Source organism: Parasteatoda tepidariorum, chromosome 2, assembly GCF_982258835.1.
Source record: "Parasteatoda tepidariorum strain Cologne lab strain chromosome 2, Ptep-v5.0, whole genome shotgun sequence".
Lineage (NCBI taxonomy): Eukaryota > Metazoa > Arthropoda > Arachnida > Araneae > Theridiidae > Parasteatoda > Parasteatoda tepidariorum.
The window spans coordinates 124,092,745-124,114,052 of NC_141756.1; the positions used below are offsets into that span (position 1 = coordinate 124,092,745).

The 21,308-nt window shown below is 29.5% G+C and overlaps 1 protein-coding gene across 4 annotated transcripts in view; it reads left to right on the forward strand.

Annotated features, from left to right (window-relative positions):
- The first annotated feature begins 4,881 nt into the window (after nt 1-4,881).
- Nucleotides 4,882-21,308, forward strand: part of LOC147816156 (uncharacterized) — a 52,305-nt gene continuing 35,878 nt past the window's right edge. For 3 of the 4 annotated variants that reach the window (XR_015431805.1, XR_015431806.1, XR_015431807.1), the window contains exons 1-8: nt 4,885-5,094; nt 6,075-6,192; nt 9,479-9,665; nt 9,786-9,874; nt 10,345-10,483; nt 14,807-14,884; nt 17,605-17,685; nt 19,712-19,781. The gene's annotated coding sequence lies outside the window, so the exon portion shown is untranslated. Of the gene's footprint in view, nt 5,095-6,074; nt 6,193-9,478; nt 9,666-9,785; nt 9,875-10,344; nt 10,484-14,806; nt 14,885-17,604; nt 17,686-19,711; nt 19,782-21,308 lie in introns of all 4 variants that reach the window. The other variant, XM_087158267.1, reaches the window with a different exon arrangement.

The following is a 21,308-nucleotide window of genomic DNA, read 5'->3' on the forward strand; positions in this document are numbered from 1 at the left end:
CCATTAAAAGAAACTGGAACCAAAAGAAACTGAACAAAGGAATTGAAGAGATTTTTAAAAGACTTTTTGAAAACAGAATGGAGGATCTGGCCTAAACCGATCCTTCAACAGTATTCCCTGGATGCCCCGAAATGGGGGCGGGACAGGGTAAAGTCGAACTATATTCATTCTTACAACAGGGATGAGACTCTTCCGCGGATTCGCGGATTTCCGCTTTTTCTCAGATTTTTCCATTTTTCCCGCTAATTTCCGGCGAAATGTTTTTTTGCACAAGTTAAAATATTTTATGAGGAATTTAATTTTCCGCGGAGCGAAATTATTGAAGTCCTCATTCCTCCCTCTGAAGTTTCTCTAAAAATCATTTCCTTGGGATAAAACTGGTTGACCTTTATACAGGGATGAGATTTTTTTCGCTTTTGTCTCTCGAATTTCAGCCTTTTTATCAAAAACTCAGATTCTCTAAAAGTTTCATTTTTTTTTATTTATTTATTTATAAATATTCCGTTTTTTTTTTTTTTAAAATTCAGTCGTTGAAGTCAAATTATTATATTTATTTACGATTTTCAAAGAAAAACAGAAAATTCAAACTACGTCCTTGCTGCTAATCCTTCCGCATGTTTACTTATATTAGCTATTTTCTCCGATTTCACGCACAGAAAATAAGATTTTCCGTATTTTTTATACATCGGTGGGATAGCTCGTATTTTCGTAATTTAGACGTCACTGCTTCTTGTATTCTGGAGAGAAAGCAAACAAAAAAAGCGAAAAAAAAATAGAGGTGGATTTGTGGTGAAAATATTTATTTGCTCATTCAAATAATCTTGTAAATTTTTATTTATTGTGTAAATAAATGAATGTATCAACCGCTTCTTCGGGGGTCGAAAATCGTTGTCCACGTAATTTATTTTTGATTTGGGAATAAGAAGAAGTCATTGGGTGCCAAATCAGGGCTGTACGGCGGATGACCCATCAGTTCGATCTTTCGCTCCGTCAGAAATGCCTTTGTTTGAGTCGATGTGTGAGAGCTCGCATTGTCATGATGAAGAATGATTCTCCTGTTCTTCTGCTTTTTTCGAATTTCTCCAATGACTTCTGGCAAACAAATGGTCGTGTACCATTCAGAATTGACCGTCCTGCGTTGCTCTAACGCCACTGTTGCCACATGACCGTTAATGCCGAAGAAACAGGCAATCATTTATTTCGATGTGCTTCTTCCTCGAACAACTTTTGTTGGTTTTTCCTCGTCTTGGAAGACCCACACAGTTGATTGCTGTTTTGTTTCCGGCTCATATGCATAGATCCATGATTCGTCACCTGTGTACATGTTATACACAGCCTTTGATGTACCTTGAACGTATTTTTCCAACATTTCCTTGCATCATTCGACACGAGCCTTTTTTTGAGCGTCTGTCAGATTATGCGGGATCCAACGCGAACAAATTTTCTTGCGCTCAAATGCTCATGCAATATTTTATTGATGCTAGTCATACTAATGTCCAAAGACGCCTCTATCTCACGGTATGTCACATGACGATCTTGCTTTATCAGTTCACGCACAGCATCGATCTTTTCTGGCACAACAACGGATTTTGGACGACCTGCACGGGATTCGTCATGGATCGAACATCGACCACGATTAAATTCGTTATACCAATTTTTTACAGTGTTGTAGGATGGCGCTTTATCGCTGAATAAAGAATTAAGTTCATCGAAGCATTCTTGTCTTGACAATCCACGTCGAAAGTTATTAAAAATAATGGCACGAAAATGTTCACGATTCAATTCCATTTTTTGAAAGAGAAGAACTTTTCAATTTACTGTCAACAACACAAATAAAGCTATAATGGTAAATCGTCTACTGAATTTATGTTTAAAAATATCAAACTTTTGTTTAAAATCGTCTGCGGTCGCCTAGCAACACTTACTGTTGCCAAGGCCAGAAATATAAATAGCAACCCTCGTAATATTAACCTATAATTTTCACACTCGACCAGTTACTATATTGTAGTATACTCTATGCTACCTTACCAAAGGACATAATTATCAACAAATTAGTGGGTCCACAATGTGCAAGCCCGGATTTACGTATAAGCTAAGTAAGCTGTAGCTTGGGGCCCCGAGATGGCAAGGCCCCTCCTCCCCCTTTTTTTTTCTTCTTTTTTAAAGTTTTATCCGGAGTTGGGGCCCTCTGAAACCTAAAATACATCTTTTTTTTCTTTTTCACATTGGCGGACGGTTTTCAAAATTTAATCGTAGTGCTTACAAATTTAAAATAATTGTCTTCACTTTTCTAACCAAAAGAGCAATAAAACTGATATAAACATTCCTGCTGTCGTAGGTACCACCCACAGAATTGTCAAATAGCTGCCTCACTTCACACTGTTGGAAAAAGTTTTTAGCTTCTTTAAATTGTCTTGGACTCTTTTTGTCCTTACTTCCGGAAATATCGGATATCCACAGAAACACCCCTTTGTTTGATTTCTGGTCATAAATTGCTTGGAACAAAAAATTTCTAAGACTGCTAATAAGGTCTTGTTCGTATTTCTTTATTTGGGTCACTCTGCTTCGAGATTTCCGTTGTATCACTCGTTCACTTCTAATTTTTCTTTTTTGCAAAATTTAGATCTTTTTTTCTAATTTATAATAAAGGCTTTTTTTCCCTTTAATTATCCTAAATGTTTCAACTATCCTAATTGTTTAATTTACTTAATTATTGTAATTGATTTTACATTGTTTAATTAATCCAAAATAATCGCACATGAATTCGTGAACTCCGAATTTCTATATTGAAGGACATCAAGAAGACATAAATTTCTCACCTTTGGAGGTAAGTAATGGCTTTTATTAAATGAACTTTGTGGTAAAGGAAAACATGTGAAAGATTTGCACAGTTTTTCATTTATACATTTTTTAACATAATGAAATTATCAATTATCTAATAGCTTATTATATTTGCCCCTGCTTACTTCAATATTTTTTACTTAAATTAAAAACTTTGTCAAATTAAAAAATATGTTTTATAAATAATTTTTAAGAGGTGAAGAACTTAGCCAAAGCTTCTTACTAAAGGGTAACTTGACCCACTTTGCTCTGAAGGATGAGTATTTTGTGAACCAACAAAGCAATAAGTAAGTATATCTAAAAAATGCTATAATTTTGTTTAAAGAAACATCAAATCTTATTGTTATTTACTGTTGAATAGTAAGAAATCTGAAGCTACATTGTTAAATATTAATATTAATGCTTATTAAGGAATGAATATTAAGGTTTATTCAGTAATTTGAACTTAATGGAGAGAAATATATCTTTTTCTATTTATTTATTTAGTTTTTTAAATTTATTTAGTTTTTTATTTATTTAGTTACTGCTATTCAATTCCCTCTTTGATTTACTAAAATTCTTCATTTGGTCTACTTTGGATGAAATTCAGATTACAGATATGATTTTATTTTAATTTTACTTACGGCTAAAAGACAGAAACACCATGTGATATTGCTTGATACAGCATTGAAGTCAAGTGATCATTAGCTAAACAAATGTTTTAATATATATGTAAAAAAAATGTTCAAGTCTCCTGTCTGACCAAATTTTCATGTTTTCCCTAAATATGAAATATGTTTAATTTGTAAAATATTATATTTCGTACATAAATGTTTATCAATCATACTTTTCTTCAGTCCCGCAGTGGACTGATCGTTAAGACACGGTTCCCAGCAGATCACCGAAGTCAAGCATCACTGGCTGCGGTCAGTGTGCGGGTGGGTGACCACTTGGATCAGTCTGCGTAGGGACCGAGGGTGTGCGGTATTGGTCCTCGTTAAACTGTGCTACCGTAAAGTGCTCGACTTCGCGCGCAGGTCGTCGGGCTACAGAAGCGGGGGTGCCATCCCCTCCGCAGAGGATCAAAATTGTGATGGCATGTCTTCGGATCATCCTCCGGGATGTTTCCCAGACCGTCACCAATAGCCCATTGTGCAGCTCTAGTGCGACGTAAATTAACAACAACAACAACAAATCCAATACTAGGCGTAGGTGTTCCCTTGTCTTCTGGATTTGGCTAAAAATTACAAGACTACTGAGTTGGACATGCGTAGTCGTGAACACAAAAAATCGGATCGGTTGTTAAATAAAATAAAATAAAATATAAAGAGTGTCCTCAGTGGTAGACGGATCATGGGTTCCTTTGCAGTCAGGCTAACCGTCGGAGTTTTTTGCTGTTTTATTCTCCATGCAACTATAATGCGGGTTAGTTTCATCAAAAAAGTTCGTCATGGAGGCAAAATTTCTCCGAATATTTGATCCCGGGGTTCCCTTGTCATCTGTACTGGGTTCAAAATTACTAGGCTACGGAGTTGAACATCCACATTCATAAACACCACGAAAAAATTGGGTCGGCTGTTCAACGACCGCTATAATACTGAGAAGGGTGGCTGAGAGAATAGAGAACTTGCCTCTAAATGAGGTGACTTGAGTTCGATCCCAATGATAGCTGGTCGATTCGAACTCGGCACCCAGCTCACACCGACCACAGTACAAATGAAAAATATCCTCAGTGGTAGACGGGTCACGGGTTAGACTAATCATATGCCGTCAGACTAACCGTGGAAGGTTTTCCTTTCCATGTAACACAAATGCAGGTTATTTACTGCAAAAAATCCTCCACGAACGTATAATTGTCCCCAATACTTGATCAAGGAGTCCCCTTATCTAACATGCTAACTCTATGCTTAGAATTAGATTATTTATTCTAATTTCTGCTCTTTTTTTTAAGATGTTTACCAAACAGTCTGCCGCGCACTGCTATCTTACCTTTTCTAAAATTTGAATTCCAAAAAAACTAATAACGGATAGAAAATTAGTAAGCTAAAAGCGTAAAAATATTTTCACACAGTCCTTCGAAACTGATTTAATGTCAACAATTTTTTTATTTATTAGCATTTGAATTGCTTTTAGCATTAATTAATTGAAATAATAACAAAAAGATAATTTTTAAATTAAAAAAATTCGACTAAAATAAAAAAAATTCTTTGAAACTACAAATTTCGGGGTGCACAACCTTTTTTAATACTTACTCTGCATGTTGACTAGTGATAGGTTGCTTGAGTATTTTATGTTATAGTAATTTTTATATAAATATTATATTCAGAAACAAAATTATCTGCAGGGATGGGGCATATATATATATCATAAGATCAAAATAGTACTAGTATTTCAATTTTTGGTTTATTTAAGTCGATATTCCACTTGTTATTTTTGAGCTAGTTTTAGTTTCAAATTTATTATAAGTGCTCTCTTTTATTTTGAAGTTTTATTTGGAGAAAAATTATTGAATTGTGTAGGATATTATAAATGGTGTAAACCTATTTGGTGTGGTATATATATATTATATAGTTCTGTAACAAAGTGAACAAGAAATTTACTCATTAGTAAGAGATAACAAAACTGAAATAATTCATTTGCTAGTTTAAAACAGTGCTTAACATTCGAGGAACCAGTTTATTTGTTTATTTATTTTCTTGATAAATTTGTGTGTATTGTGTAATACTTAGCTTTGTTAATCTGAAATGTTCTAATGTTTTTAAACATTACTTCTCAGTATTCCAATTGCAATTTTTAATTGAAATATTATCTTTATTTCATTGTTTTGTAACTGTTATATTAAGATACAAAGTCTACGGTGTTCATTTTAGACCTTAAAAAGGGCATTAGAAACTGGAAAGAGCCCCTAAAAAAGGGCACCTATCATAAAAAAAAGCATTATGTACAAATATTTGCTTGACTTTTAAGACACTCAAAATATACAAAGTTTATCACTAAAAAACTTTTTTTTAGCGATAATTAGTTTAAATTAAAAAAAATAGTTCCTTAGTTAAATTGGTACTTTCTAGAAATTGGTTTTAAAGTGAGCTAATTATCAAATCTCGAAGCTCATAAAAAAAATATTGATATGGTTTGATAATTGGTTGGTGTGAAATTTACAGTTTTGCAAAATCCTCAGATTGTTTTTTTTTTTCATGTTGATAGCTTTGCTTATTTATGTACTTAATTTAAAATATTTTTTCTTTCTTATCTAGATGATAAAATTGTTGGACATCCTTGAAATTCTTTTGGAAGCTGAAGATTGCAAACAAGAAAGAATTGATGGTGGTATCATTGGTAGTCAAAAACTAGAGGCTATCAGCTGATCTAATGGTTAGTTAGTAATTAACAATAAACTTAATTTTTACATACAATTTATGAACTTTGATTATATTAGAGAGATGATTGTGCTCCGGAAAAAGTACAGATTTTTCCCTTGTATTTTAAAGTTTCCTTCTTGAGGTAAATGCTTAGAAAAAACGACTCACAAGAATTTGCAGTAGGTAGTTAAAGGCATTTACATAATAAAATGTTTACATAATTAAAAAATAACTTAAGCCAATAATTCTCTTTCTTGTGTGTTTTAAAATTTATAATAACTACTGCAACCAAACTTTAAATTTATTAATTGATAATGAACGAGTTCTTATATGACGAGCCTACAATATGAATTTTTAATATGTGGATCATTTATTAATTTATTTTTGTAACATAATAGACCTGCTAAATGTAACTAAGGTGCTGGTTTTCAGTTTTGCTACCTAAATGTTTCATTTACTACTTACCTTTAGCTACCTTGCATTACCTTTTATATTTGTAACATTCTATTATGTAAACACTTTTTAAATGGTATAGTTATATATTGATCAATAATCGTTTGTTAAAAGTTTAAAATCATCCTATCATTAATTTTACTTATTGTTAAATTCTTCTAGTCTATTTCTTTATAACAGGAATAAGAAAAGTACTATGAGCATTCTTGTAAGTAGGGTGTCAGCACTGTAAAATGCATATTTATCAACTGCCTTAATTTAATAGAATATTAAGTCATATCTGTAAAATACGCTACAGCAGATAAGATACTGTAAAATTTGTATTTCACTATTTAGATGTTATATTATATAATACCCTGGGTATTTACCCGGGTAAATACTTAAAATTCATAAATACCTGGGTATTTATGAGTTTTATTGAAACTTTTATGATCATGTTCTTTTGGGTGTTAAAAAATTATATGTATTTAAGGTACAATTAAGATTTACTTACATGGTCAGAAGTTAATTAGTTCTTAACTAAGAAGAAAAATTCCTTCATAAATGATTAAAATCATTGTATTTTAGTTTTTATTTGAGAATGGCTATGGTTTAATCATCCTGAAGTTCACAGTTTGATTCATAATTCCTAATATTTATTAGCTTCTCATCTTAGAAATTATTGGCTTCTCATCTTAGAAATATATTTTTAAAATGTAAAATATTTTTCAGATTTTAGGTAATTTATTTTAGAAAATTCATCATACAAAAATTTCTCTTTATATGAATACTATGCAATCTAACTCTGATCTATATTTAGTTGTAAAAAAAAAGTAAAACAAAAAAAACTGTTTTTTAATAAACAGCTTGAAAGCTTTTTTGTATAACTCAAACAGAAAATTATTAGAAAATAAGCATTTAATGGTGTATTTTTTGAAATAAAGTATTTATTTAAAAAATAACTTTAAAATTGGTTAAAAAAAGTCATTAATATTCCCTTTTCGGAGAAAGAGATACTTATGCAAATTTTACCATATAAAAATAATTCTAACAAAGTAAATATTTGTAATAGTATTGAAAATTAAATCTATGAACACAGATAATTTTACCATTGTGTAATTATCATTTATTTTTCTTAAAAATGGAATATGAATAAATAGGCAGTGTTTCTAAGAGATGGTGGCTATTTTTACAGAAGGGGCAAAGAGGGTACATTTATAGGGATCAAAGGGTAGACAGGGCTTCTAAAGTTGTTTAAGGAAAACTCTGCATAAATCCTACGTAGTGATATAAATACATATTAACATAATACATAAATATATACACATCACATGACACCGTCTATAAAGTGCCACCTGGCTTCCATAATTCTATAAACAAACATTAAAGAAAAAGTTATCTTTAAAAACTCATTTAATTTTTGATATTCTCCCTTATGTATCCACAATGCGTATTTTTATTCACCAAAGAGTTTAATTTAAAGAAATATTTAATTATAACTTAATGTTATAAATTTCATTGAAAATTCTTAGCAATATTAATAATCAATATTTCACATAAAACTGAAAATTAAATGAAAATGAAACTTATGAAACATTACCTCACTAGCCCAGACAGCAGTGTCAGATGCTTAAATATTTGTTAGTCTAAATTTGTAATTTTTTTTGTTTTTTTTTTTTGTTTCATTCAATCACATTAAGTTTTAAACTCTTAGTTCTATTTACATGTACAAATTCATCAGCGACAACACCTCCCTGTTTAGATATCAAAGTTTAAGTTTTGCACCACTCTGACCTCTTCTGTAAATTTAAGATAGCTGCAAAAACTCACTTTGAACTTAAAATATCGACATTTTGCTTTAAACTGTAACTTCTAACCTTTTTAAACTATAACTTAAACAATTAACAGCTTTCCTCTAAATATTTTACTGTTCACTTATTTTGATAGAATGTTTCTATAATTTTTTTTAAAAATTCTAAGTAATAAAGGCTCATAGTTTTACTAGTTCCTTAGTTTTGTGATTAAAAGAGTAAATATGATGTAAGTACTAATTTTTCCAAACATAAAAGTTATTTTAAATTTGTTATTATACATATATATATAAATGAATGTCTTTGGGCTAAGTCTGTGTGCCAAATGCAATGAAATTTGGCATATATATAATTCAAAGCACTAAGAAGATCATTGTCAGTGTTATAGCATTCTATGACGAATTGTTCAAGCGGGATAGGCAAACAAGGAAATTCTGACTAGTTAAGCAGTACCCATTGTTTTGAATTTAACTTCTGACAGTTCAGTTTTTCAACTATTTTAAATATGACATCAGTTGTGATATTTGTTAGCTTACAGATCTATTTGTAAAATAGAGTAAGGAGTTTATTGCTAGTACATTGAATTATTTTTTAATTGCTATAGAATAATCATTCAGAATAAATTTATTCTGGCTAAATTTAATCATGACTAAAATTTCTGTGAATGATGCCCATCACTCAAACCTTTATATGCTATTAGTTTAAGTAAAAGTGAATATTAAATTTAGTTTATGTTTTTTATTCTTCATAACATGAACTATTCATTCCATCAGGGTATGTAAATGTTAAAATACTTGTCAGGATTTTAGTGATTAGATTGAAAACTATAAGTATAAAATCTGTCTTCATACTGAACAGTTTATAATAAATTCTGTTATGTACTTGCAACCAACATCTGCCCTATTTAGGAAATACAAAGTTTATTAAACATGAACTATTACTAGTTATGTTAATGCAAAAATTGAACAATCAAAAGTTTTTTTCATATTTCTTAGTTTACATGAATTAAGTACATTCCATTTACCTCTATTTCATTTGGTGATTCTCCTATTGCAGGTTTTATTAAAAAAAAAACATGGGGTTTTCTTTTTATAAAAATGCTAAATTAGATGACTTCTGGTACTTGTATCAGAAACATTACCAACCATATCATCTATTTAGTTGCACTTGAAATTCATGTTTAAGACAGTATTTTTAAAAACACTTGGCGCATCTCTATTGGAATCACCCTACACTATTTGAAGTAAGTTTTGAAATAAATGTTTTTGTTTTATTCACAAAATTAACATTGTAGTTAATTTTTGAAATATTTATCCCTATTCTTCAGTTAACAGAATAAAAATTTTACTATTGTATGTTTCAGTTATTGTTTCCACGTGAAGAGGATGAAATAATAGCCCATGCAAAACTTTTAGACAACTTAAAAACTGCACTAAGGATGCAACCAAATAGGTAAAAGTTAAAATCCTTTTTGCACGAGTATTGTACTGATATTTAATGGTATAATATATAATATAATACCACTAATTAAAATATAATAAGTATTTTAGTGATTAACTAGGGCATCTACAATAAATCCCAAGAGGGTGTTTGACCTCTTTAGTAATTCTGTTCTAAATTTGAAATTTTATGGGTTGTAGCACATTCTTAATTTGCTCCCACATAGATTTAAATTAATTTCATTAAATTTTTTCTGCTTACAATTTATAATTTGTTCTCAAATTAAAATGTCTTTTGTGAATACAATAAATACATAGTAAAAGCTTGATTAGCCAGAATGTGTGTGAATTCTGAAAATTATGATTACTTGAGATAAATTAAGGTAAGTAAGGCAAAGATCATGTATATAATATTAAACATATACATGGACTTTGCCTTACTATTGAACCCCTTTATTTAATTCATAATTTTTTTTAATGTAGCTTGAGATGGAAAAACAACAAAGGACTCAAGTTGAAAATTTGGCAAAAGCTGGATGTTTATCTGATGATGCTAAAGCTGGAATAACCCCAGCACCTGGAATAGTACCATGTCCTCCACCACCACCTCCATTTCGTATCGGTAAAACAGCTTTTATTTGACATAAATACAATATGTGTTAATGCATTCAATTTCAATATAATATTCTGTTATCACTGTTATCCAGTCAAGACACAAAATTCCGTCGCACTTTTTAGTAGTTATATGAAAATTTTAAAAGTATTTATTCTTTGAAATGGTTTTATATACAACCATCAGTACATTAGGGAAAATAGGATTGTTTGAAAATATTGAATTTTGTTAGAATGACATGTAAGAAAAAAGACAGTACAGTTTTGAGGTGAAACCTTTGCATATATTAACTAAAACTTTTTCAATTTTCAGGAACTTCCATTATAAAGCAGACAATTTTTAAAATTATGCTCTCTGTCAATCCTTCACTTAAATAATAATTCAAGCCAAAATTTCTCTTGGTGATGATACACATCAGTAACAATCTCTTAACCGCAAGTTGTTGACTATGATATAAAACCACAAATATATCAAGGCATATAAAATTGTTGATAAATATTGAATTTTCTGAAAATGTTAGGTAATAAAAAAAAGAAACAGTTTTAAGGGAAAAATTATTCATTTGTTAACTTAGTTTTCCATTTATACAAATAAAGAAAAACCCATTATAAATTCAACAAATTACATAAATTTTAAAACTGTAGTCTCTGGCAATTCTGCACATAAATGACAGTCTTTAGACTTAAAAATTGTCCTTTGGTTGGAAAAACATTCATGTAAAAAGAGATGATTTCAATGAAATCTCTAAGTCTCCTTCATGGCGTTTTATGTGCTTTTATGATTTCTTAGCTGCAAACTTTACTGCATCAAAAAATCAATCCCTGCCCCTTGTTATTCAATGTTAGTGTATTGGTAGGAAATTTTTGCACAATTTTACCCAGGAGCTCAATGCTTATAGGGTCAAGTGAATTCTGAACAAATGTTTTAGTATGGTAATTATTCAATTGTTTTTATTTGTAGAAATTTTATTGAATATTAGGTTTTTTTGTGTCTTCTTTGATTTATTATTGTGATTATTTTCTGTATGAATAATTTTTTAGGTTCATTAAATGACAAACCTTTAAATTTGTCAAGAGTGATGTCTAAAAATATTCCTCAGCCATCAAATCCTTTAATTGGTGTAAACTACCAGAAGCAAGCAAAACAAACTTGCTTATTAATATGCATGTCAAAAAAGTAATTTATAAGTGTATAACCAATGTTATTTGAACCGTTTGGGAAAACTGTACAAAGATATTGATTTACAAAAATTTGATAAGACATTTTTTGCTTATCAGAAACAGCAGGTAACATTTTCATAAAAATTAGTAAAATAATTTTTTTCTCTGATTGCATTGGATTTAATGTATAAAATTAAACTTAGATTAAAATTAAAAATATAATCTGTGTTTTTTTCTCAATTTCTTTGTGTTTGTTCATAGGTAATATTCCTTTTAAGTTATGAAGTATTTCAGATTTTGATAAGTTTCTACTGAAATTTATTCTCAGTGCATAACTCTTGAACGTTCGTAAATATTGAGATTTTCTGTTTATTTCTAATTTGAAAACTGTGGTGAAATATACATACACATATATCTATAGTGAAGAAATAGGAATTACTCTACATTATTGTTAATTTTAAAAGATTATTACGTTTGGTTTGTGAAAATTAGTCATATCAGTTTTTCTTCGAAACAGCTTTTCTATATTAGTTAGGTTTCAAAATTAAAAAAAAAATTTTTTTAAACACACCCTAATTATCAAGTTTCAACCTTTTCTTAAAAAAATATCAGTCTCTTTGATCTATCCTTGCATTACAGAAAATCAAAAGCTATTATAAACGTATACATTTATATTATATAAGTGTACATTAGGGCGTATCGAAAAAATCAAAATTTCTTAGATCTTTTTGCGGTAGTGCGGAAAAGATGTGAACACCCATCATTAAAAATTGTGTGGAATTTTAAATCTCTGGGTCAATATCTTCTGTCGCCTCAGGGGGCCGAAAGTTCCGAAAATTGGACTAAAAATCATTAAATTGTAAAAAATAATAAACAAACCCATATTCGTTTATCGGTTTGGGGTAGTGTTTACTAGTTGCTATTCTATAATAAATACAACCATAAAAAATTTTAGAATTATATTTTAATATCTTCTGCCGCCTCATCGCCACAAAATTTTGGAAAATGAAGGCAAAAAATTTAAGTAAATAAACTTCACACTTACCTCATTTTAATGGGAAGAGAGACTTTATTTTACCTCTTAAACACACAAATAACAAAAGCACTACTGTTTGTAATCATTTTTTGTCTCAAATTTTGACATATGTTTTCTGGATTCTAGTGTCGCTCTAATAAATCTATCCCTGCTCAACAGCCCAACTGTTTTTTCCCGAAGCTGCTGTAACTAGTTTCACAATCCGCTCCACTACTTGTGTGTGTGAAGGAAATTTAATAAAGTTCCAGCAGTCCATTGGCATACCGCGCCTTATGCCTTATCATCTTCAGAAGTTCTTGAGAACTGATCTCTCTGAGAACGGGAGAACACATAACAAGCTTGCCAGTCAATGATATCTACATAGTCTGCTGCTCCAAAGTTAAGAGCAGGAATAACGAATCTGCGAACACAATTTCCTTCTGGGCTAACTTTCCTTGCCTTAATAATCCACCGAGTTGCAAGGGTCCTAATATGGCACCCCTCATCCGTTAACATGACCAAAAGCATGTTTTCTGGAGCTGCAAAGTAAGCGTTGCGAGAAATAATTGGTTTGATTACGTCACGATACTTTTTAGGCAAGTAGCGAGATGAATTGATGAAATGCCACAGGTGTCTAGTACTGTCTTTTATGGAATGATGAATCTTTATTCGGAACCATGAGGGTGCGTAGACTCTTAGAATGAATACAACTAAAGTTAGCAACTCGTTTGATGGGTCTAATGTAGATATATATCAATAGATATGTAGATATACCTCATGTCATACCTGATGTAGATATGAAGATATACCTCAGTATTCGATTAGCAGTTGGTAGCCAGTGAGCCAAATTCAATGTTCCTGGTTCCCGGTTAGCTAGATCTGAACATCAAACGCCAGAACTAATGGCGGTGCAAATGCTTAATAAGTATCTCTGATCTGAACTGAGAGTGGTGGGATCAATATCTGGCATCTCGCATTCAATGCTTTTAGAAGCAACAATTGAAAGCTTTTCGCATCCTTTGAGGTTCCGTCCAATGTCTCGGGTGAAAGATGTGGGCTCAGATGACTTGCCGTCAATGGACTCATATAGGTGTCGTATTGGCAACTCATTGAAATGAAGTAAGCAGATAATCCATTGCACTGCTCTCTGAAGTTTCAATTCAAGCCTACAAATTACGCCATTAAACACTTCTGTGTTCACTACGGTGCCGTCACACCCGAGAACAAAAAGGTTACTAAAATCATCCAATAAATCACCTGTTACATATTCGTAAATGTTATTAGATATATGAAGACTAGATCCACTTACAGGCGTAACATGTCCCATGTACGTAGAATCAGGCTCCGATAGAATACAGTAATGAGCTTTTACAATTGTTCTTTGGAACTGCTTGCCCTCGTATGTTTCTGATGTTAAAGTTTTGTCATGTCGTCTATCAAAATAAAGGCCATATATAGTGGAACGATTTTAATTCGATTTTGAGACAATTTCTTTGTATATTCTCGATTTTTCCCTCCATATTTTATTTTTGTCTCTAATGAGGCTGGTATGTGAATCCGATATTAAACCCAAATCTTTCATAACACACCATGCAATAGCAGCCGTGGCTCTGTTGGATACACCATATCTTTGACTGACAAGAACTGTCAAAATAGGGTTCAAAATAAGGTTGTTTTACTTTTTTTGGCAGAGCGCCAAATCCAGTCTGTCTCGATTGTGCATTGTGCAAACAGTAAACAGTTATACAAAAAAGTACCAAAATGCGTCGAAATTTCCAAAATTAGATGCCGATGAGGCAGCAGAAGATATTAATCTGTAATTCTAAAATTTTTTATAATTGTTGTTTTTAAAATATTGTAACTTTCAAGTGCTACCTCAAACCGATCAACGAAATCTGTAGTTATGTATTAATTTTTGTATTTTAATCATTTTCAGTCGAATTTTTGGAACTTTAGGCCCATTGAGGCAACAGAAGATATCAACCCAGAGTTTTAAGATTCTGCTCATTTTTTAATAATAGGAATTCACATCTTTTCCACACTACCGCAGAAAGATCTAAGAAATCTCGATTTTTTCGATACGCCCTAGTGTACATTTTGCATATTTTAAATGAATGCCTATTATGCTTTTCTTAAGTACTTGTTATTAATTTGTAGTGCATTGGTTCAGTTATAGAAGATATACCAGCAGTGGTGACTAAAAAGCCAAATCAAGAGAACTCTCTGTCATTGATGGTAGGCATGTTCAAAATTGTACAATATTGTTTTCAAAATTAAGACTCTCAAATGAAGAAATTTGTAGAACAATTTTTAGTATGGATAATAAGGAACAGTTACCAAAAGATATGGTTGAGCAGATAATTGATCTTTATATATAAGTATGTATATGGAGAAGAACAGTTTCAATCAATTTTTCTCAAAAAAGGATACTTGGATCTCCATCTGTTGCATTTTGAGCATTGCTAAGTTTTAACAAAGTAATCATGTGAAAAATAGTCTCTTTCTGGGTGTTATTACACAGTGACGAAGGATGGTACTATGCAAAAACCCTACCTTTCCACACGCAAAATCATCTTTTTTTGTATCAGCTTTCTCATTTCGCTTAAACTGTTCTTCCCTTGTAGGTTTCATATGTCATAGGTCAATCGAAAAATTCAATTATTTGCTATAAATTCTCTGATATTTTCTAATCAGTCTGACTGTTTTTAAGTTTATAACAATAAGCTTTTTTTCTTAAATGTTCTTTTTTTTAATGTTTCTGCAAATTAAGTTTACTTATTTGCATATTGTAATAATTTTTTGAATTTGAATATTTGAATATTGTAATAATTTTTTGCATTATAACTAAATAAATAATCAATTTAAATTAATTTCTAATGATTGAGGCCCCTGGTTAACCCATCAGCTACTGGTTCTTTTGACCATTGATGCTGTCCTCTTTTTTTTAAACACAACATTACCAAAGTAGCAACTAATATTAGATAACATCAGAAAATCAATAAAATCTAACGTTATCTTGCATAACTTCTAATATTAAAAAGATACAAAAAGTCACTGTTTGCATTAGTTTTGATGCTATATGATGTTAGATTTTGTATTCTGATATTATCTTACGTTGCTTTTTATTTTTTGGAGTAAGCCAGAGGAAGATTTGGATGGTAGTAGAATAATTAGGTGATATAGTTTTAATTAATTTTCTGTATTGCTGTGAAGCAGTAAAACATAGAACAATAGTTTTTATAATGTCATTCCATGTATTATTTACTTAGCAATACAGAAATACTAAATAAAATTATATTAGCGAATCCCATTACCATCCATTTTCCTCCTTCCTACTCCAAAGTATATCTTATGTTATATTATGAATTTTTTTTTGAATATTTCAAATTTATTTAAGAAATAATACTATATCTCAACTTTTATTTTTCATACATTTCTTCATACAACTTTTTTTCTTCATACATAATCTTATTCTTCTTGCAATGTTTGTAAAACACGCTTTAAAAAAGTCGTAATTTAAGCCATTTGCAATTTGACAATTATCATTCATTATTTATATTCTGAAACTACATAATAAAAAACCACACTATATAATTACAAAGTTAAATTTACATTTGAATTAGTTGAAAATTTATCTTAATTTTTTTTTCTCTTGAAATGTAACTATGTCAGTCATTTCCAAAAATATTGAAATAAAATTATATCTAGAGTTTATAAATTGTTATTTTTGTAATAATTGAGACAATAGATTTTTTTTTTAAAAATTCAAATTATTTTATTTCATTGTTTTCTTGCTATAAACTGTTTTTTTAGTGATTGTTTCTTACACTGTGGTAAATTAAAAAGGTTTTTTCATTCTAACTTAAAAATTCGCCGTGCCATTTTGTATTATAACGCACCAGAAGAAAATTTTTTTTTACAGTACATTGCTTGATGCAAAGGATCTTTTTCAGAGTTTAATTCAGCTATCTCCCTCGAAAATTTCTCAAGCAATACTGATTTTTTTCACCACTTAAGTTTCCTCATTGTTAAACTTAAATTTTAAGTTGCAACTCATATTGCATATATTTTTTTTATTTATTTTTGCAAGGATTTTAAAACTATTTATGAAGTGCAGAAATTACGTAGCAACCTGTATGTTACTCTTTTTCTTGTAATTTTTTATTTAATATCATTATTCTTGTTTTAAAGCTTTTGAAGTTTATGCCTAGTCATGAGGAAAAAGTCATTTTGGAAGAACATAGCATAGAAATTGATAATATGACTAGAGCTGATAGATTTTTATTTGAAATAAGCAAGTATGCCTTATTTTTTTCTATTAAGTGAATTTGTTAAAAGCTAAATTTAAGGTATATCTTTTTCAACTGAAAATAAAAATGTAATTAAACTATTTCTGCAATATTTAAAATTGAATGTAATACAATAAAGCTTGAACTATCATAAAAATCCAATTGTTCGCCAAAATGAAATTTTTTTACTGAAAATTACCAGTCTCATATTGAATGAATTTATCCCGCCATTCCCCAATTTAATATTAAGTCCTAAGTGACTTAATATTAGAAAATAATTTCTTTTGGTAGACTCAGTTAATGATCAAAGTTCATTGTTAAGAAAAACTTTTTGAACTTTTTTGTTGCATTAGACCACCATTTTTTAAAAAGGGCAAAATGAAAAAAAATTATAGTACAATAAAGCATATTCTTTATGTCTGTCAGGGGACTGATATATTATCAGTGTATAAACCAACGGACGTATAACTTAAAAGGAAACAAAATGCAAATTCACCATTGAAATAAAAATTTTAATAATGACTTGATGGAAGCATTAGTTTTCAACCTAGTATTAATGATGTAAAAAACAATCAACATGGTTATTAATATAGTCAACAAAACAGCTGTTACAATTATCTGTCAGTGAAATTATTTTGTGCTTTTAAAACATTTTTTGATTTGTAGGAATGTTTCTAAAAACTGTGCTCAGAGATATGAAATTTCAATAATGAAGTTCTTTTTAAAAAAAGCTGTACAAAGTTTTTTGTGAGTACTGAACTTTTATGCTTATCCCATTCTTTTTCAGCAAATAATTTAATCCCTACTCCCTATTCTTGAAGTTAAGAATAAACTGGAAATACTGTGAAATGACAAATAAATGAAAGAGATAAACAATAAATAAAAGTTATAATAAAATAAATGATGATAATGGTAATAATAAATGTTAATAAGGGAAAAGGATAAGTAAGGAACATAAAAATAATGCTTTACTGTATATAAAAATAAAATTTGTAAGAAATACATATTAATCGCTTAAGACAAATGAAAATAATAGCTAAATTTAACTTTTACACCTAAGCAGCTTTTAAAAATAGATCAGAGCAGTTTGGATTTTATCAAAATTTTTTAATAATGAATTTAAAAATTAATTTAAAGGAAAAATTTATAGTATCTTGTTTGTATTTTTCAACATGCAGGAAATTTTTTTATTAAAAATATGTTATATAAATATTTTAAATGTACAGTTTATTTGAGGGTGATAAAGTATATAAATTGTTTTATTGTGGCTCCTTACCAAATAAAGTTTTCATTTTGCCATCACAATAAAATTGTATATATTTTTAAAAAAGTGTGACCTTAGATTTTTAAATAGAAAATGCTATTTTTTTAGTTTATTACAATTCACAGGTCCTGTGTATATTTCAATCCGAAATCTTCTTTTTTAACTTTTTTAATGTTATTATTGAAGCTATTGTTTATTTAAATTAAATGTACTTGAAATATTTGTAATTATTTAAATCAGTGTTTCCCAAACTTATGACTTTTGTGTACCTTTTTTAAATTTCTCGTAACGCTGTCTACCACTAATAAAAAAATGAATGTATTTTTTTACTATAAAAAAGTGGCACTAAAGTTAAAAATCACATCTGGCTGTTGATACCACTCCTTATTAACTGTTATCTCTGCAAAAAATAGTCAATAGAAAAATAGTTAATCATTAAGTTTCATGGCTAGTTTTATTTTTAAATAAAATTTTTTGAAATTTTCGTTTGTTGCAAGATATTTCGCATAAGAACGTGTACCCCAGGGGTGAAAGCGAGACGGAAAAGAGGAAAGGCTGGTAGAAAAACCATTTCAGTTATTGCTAGTTTTCGACAGGAGTTTACTTTAAAACTATTCAACAATTTCTTCTTTATCTTGGAAAAGAAGCAGTTTTACTTATATCTTAAAACTATAGAAGAAATATTGATAGTTACAGATATTTTATTTTTCTCGAAAAAATGCTAAAATAAAATGTCTTTCGTAGCAGTGTTTGCTCTTTTCCATCTTACTATATAAGGGCTTTCAGCCTTTGTATACCCCCGCTGAAATGTTCCCGTACCCCTGGGGGTACGCATACCACACTTTGGGAAACACTGATTTAAATTGTCAATTAGTTGTCTTTATTTTAAAATATTTCTGTAGCCTTATGAAACAAAATTGAAAAAGTAAAATCATGTTGAATTAATTAAAATAAAATACTTTTGATTGTTAACTTTGTCATCTGGCTGCAAAAAATTCATATCCTTGCTGACATTAGGGCGGAATTCAGCTAAATTTTCGCCATTACAATGGCTCACTCAAGCCAATTAGAAACCTGTAATTTTGTAAACCTGTAATTTTGTATATCGCATTTTGCTATACGCAAAAATACAGGCTTTTGATTGACCAAATTTTTCCATCGTATTTGTGAAAATTTAACTGAATTCCGCACTAGATTGCCATGAATTTACAAAATATAGATTTTTTTTTTTTGTGTTCATATGATAGATTTATGAAGGAGTTAACATGAAACTGACTGATTCTACACTGTACACAAACTTTGTTAAAAAAAAGTTCATTAATGAAGGAAGCCTAAAATAAAGTTGTAATTCGGTTTAGGGAGCCCCTCTAATGTGGGGACAGGGGCAACTGGCCCTCATGCCCCTGCCTTTGTCAGTCGTTGAGTGTTTGACTGAGTAATGCTGTTATTTTTCTAACAAATAAATAGCAATAACTAATTTCATTCACTTTAAATATTTTTCTTTTTCAGAATTCAAACTTTATTCTACAAAAAAATAAATTGCAAGAAAGAGTGAGTGACTCAAAAGCAAAAAATAGAGGTATTTTCTTATCATAAATTATTGTCCAAAACTGAAAAATTTGTATTTAAAATTATTCCCATCATTTTTACAATGGTTTTATTTTTTTTTTAAAGAACGTTTTTTTAATTTTAGTGTTCAAAGTTATTTTTTTAATGATAAGGATATTTTTTTTCCATTTGAAGTTATAAAAAAAATTCTTCAACATTAAATATTTTATATTAGTTCATTAACAATACATCCTTTTTATAAAAATATACATAACTTTAATTTTTATACTTGTTGGTGGAATAAGTGAGCATCAGATATAATTCTAATTTTATTCTCAATACTCATTTTTTATGATGTTTAAATTTTCTCATTTAAACCGTGCTTTGGAATAGATATTTTTTAGAATGGAACTAAAAGAAAAATTAGATTCAGATTTTCATAGACATAATATGTCTATATATAAAGTTTTAGCATAAGGTTCATAAGGGGGAAACTAAGTACTATGAAATTTTTTCAACATTATATCTTATAAAGTTTCATCATAAGGTTTTGATCAATAACAAATAGTCTATTATAAATTTTCAATTTATGTTTACCAAACTCAAAAATTTCTTAAAAGTTAAGTGGAATATGGTATTATATCTCACTTTGAGCTACCTTCCTAACTTTTATATGTCACTTTGAACATTAGAAAGCCGGAAAATCTATCTTTTTCACGACTTTCAAAAAGGTCACTGTTTTCTCTGAATCATGTAATGTTAGGTTCTATACAAAATAATATTATTTAGAGTTTGCTGTAATATTTTGCATAAGTTTTGATGCTAATTTTATATTTTCTGTTATTCTCTTGCATAAATTAATATTTTTGGAATAAACAAGAGGATGATTTGGATGGTAGTATAATATTTAAGCAATATAAATTTACTTAATTTTCTGTATTGTTGGGAAACAGTAAAGCATGGATCAGTAGCTTTGTCATTCACTAATTGTTTACTTAGCAGTACATACTAAATAATAATTAATTCTGCTATCATTCAGTTCATGGTCTTTTGTGTGATAAAGCTGTAACTAAATGATTTAAAATGGCTGGGGACTTTTGCCCTTCAGTCTGTCATTGACAAAAATTCTCATCATTTTTAATAATGTATTTCTTCGTTCCTATAAGGCCTTTTATTTTGTCTTCCTTGCCATGGAAGTAAATTTTGAAATGCTCTCTAAACAAAACAATAATTGATTTATATATGCAATAATTTAATTTATCGTTTTCTGTAATGATTTTGTCGATAAAGAAAACTATTTAAAAGTTTTTTAACTTACTTTCTTCCAAAAATTTTCTTTCACTTTTTTCAATGGTCATATTCTTTCAGTTTTTGAAATTCTACCTAACAAAAAATCTGAATCAAAATCCAAAGGCACCGAAATACATTTTTTAAGGATTAAAACCAGGAAAACATGAAATATTTTAAAAATTGTCAATATTTTTTTTTTACTGTAAAAATAATTTTATGTGTGCAAATCACAAATTTTTAACTGTTCTATAATTATTTAGTACTGCAC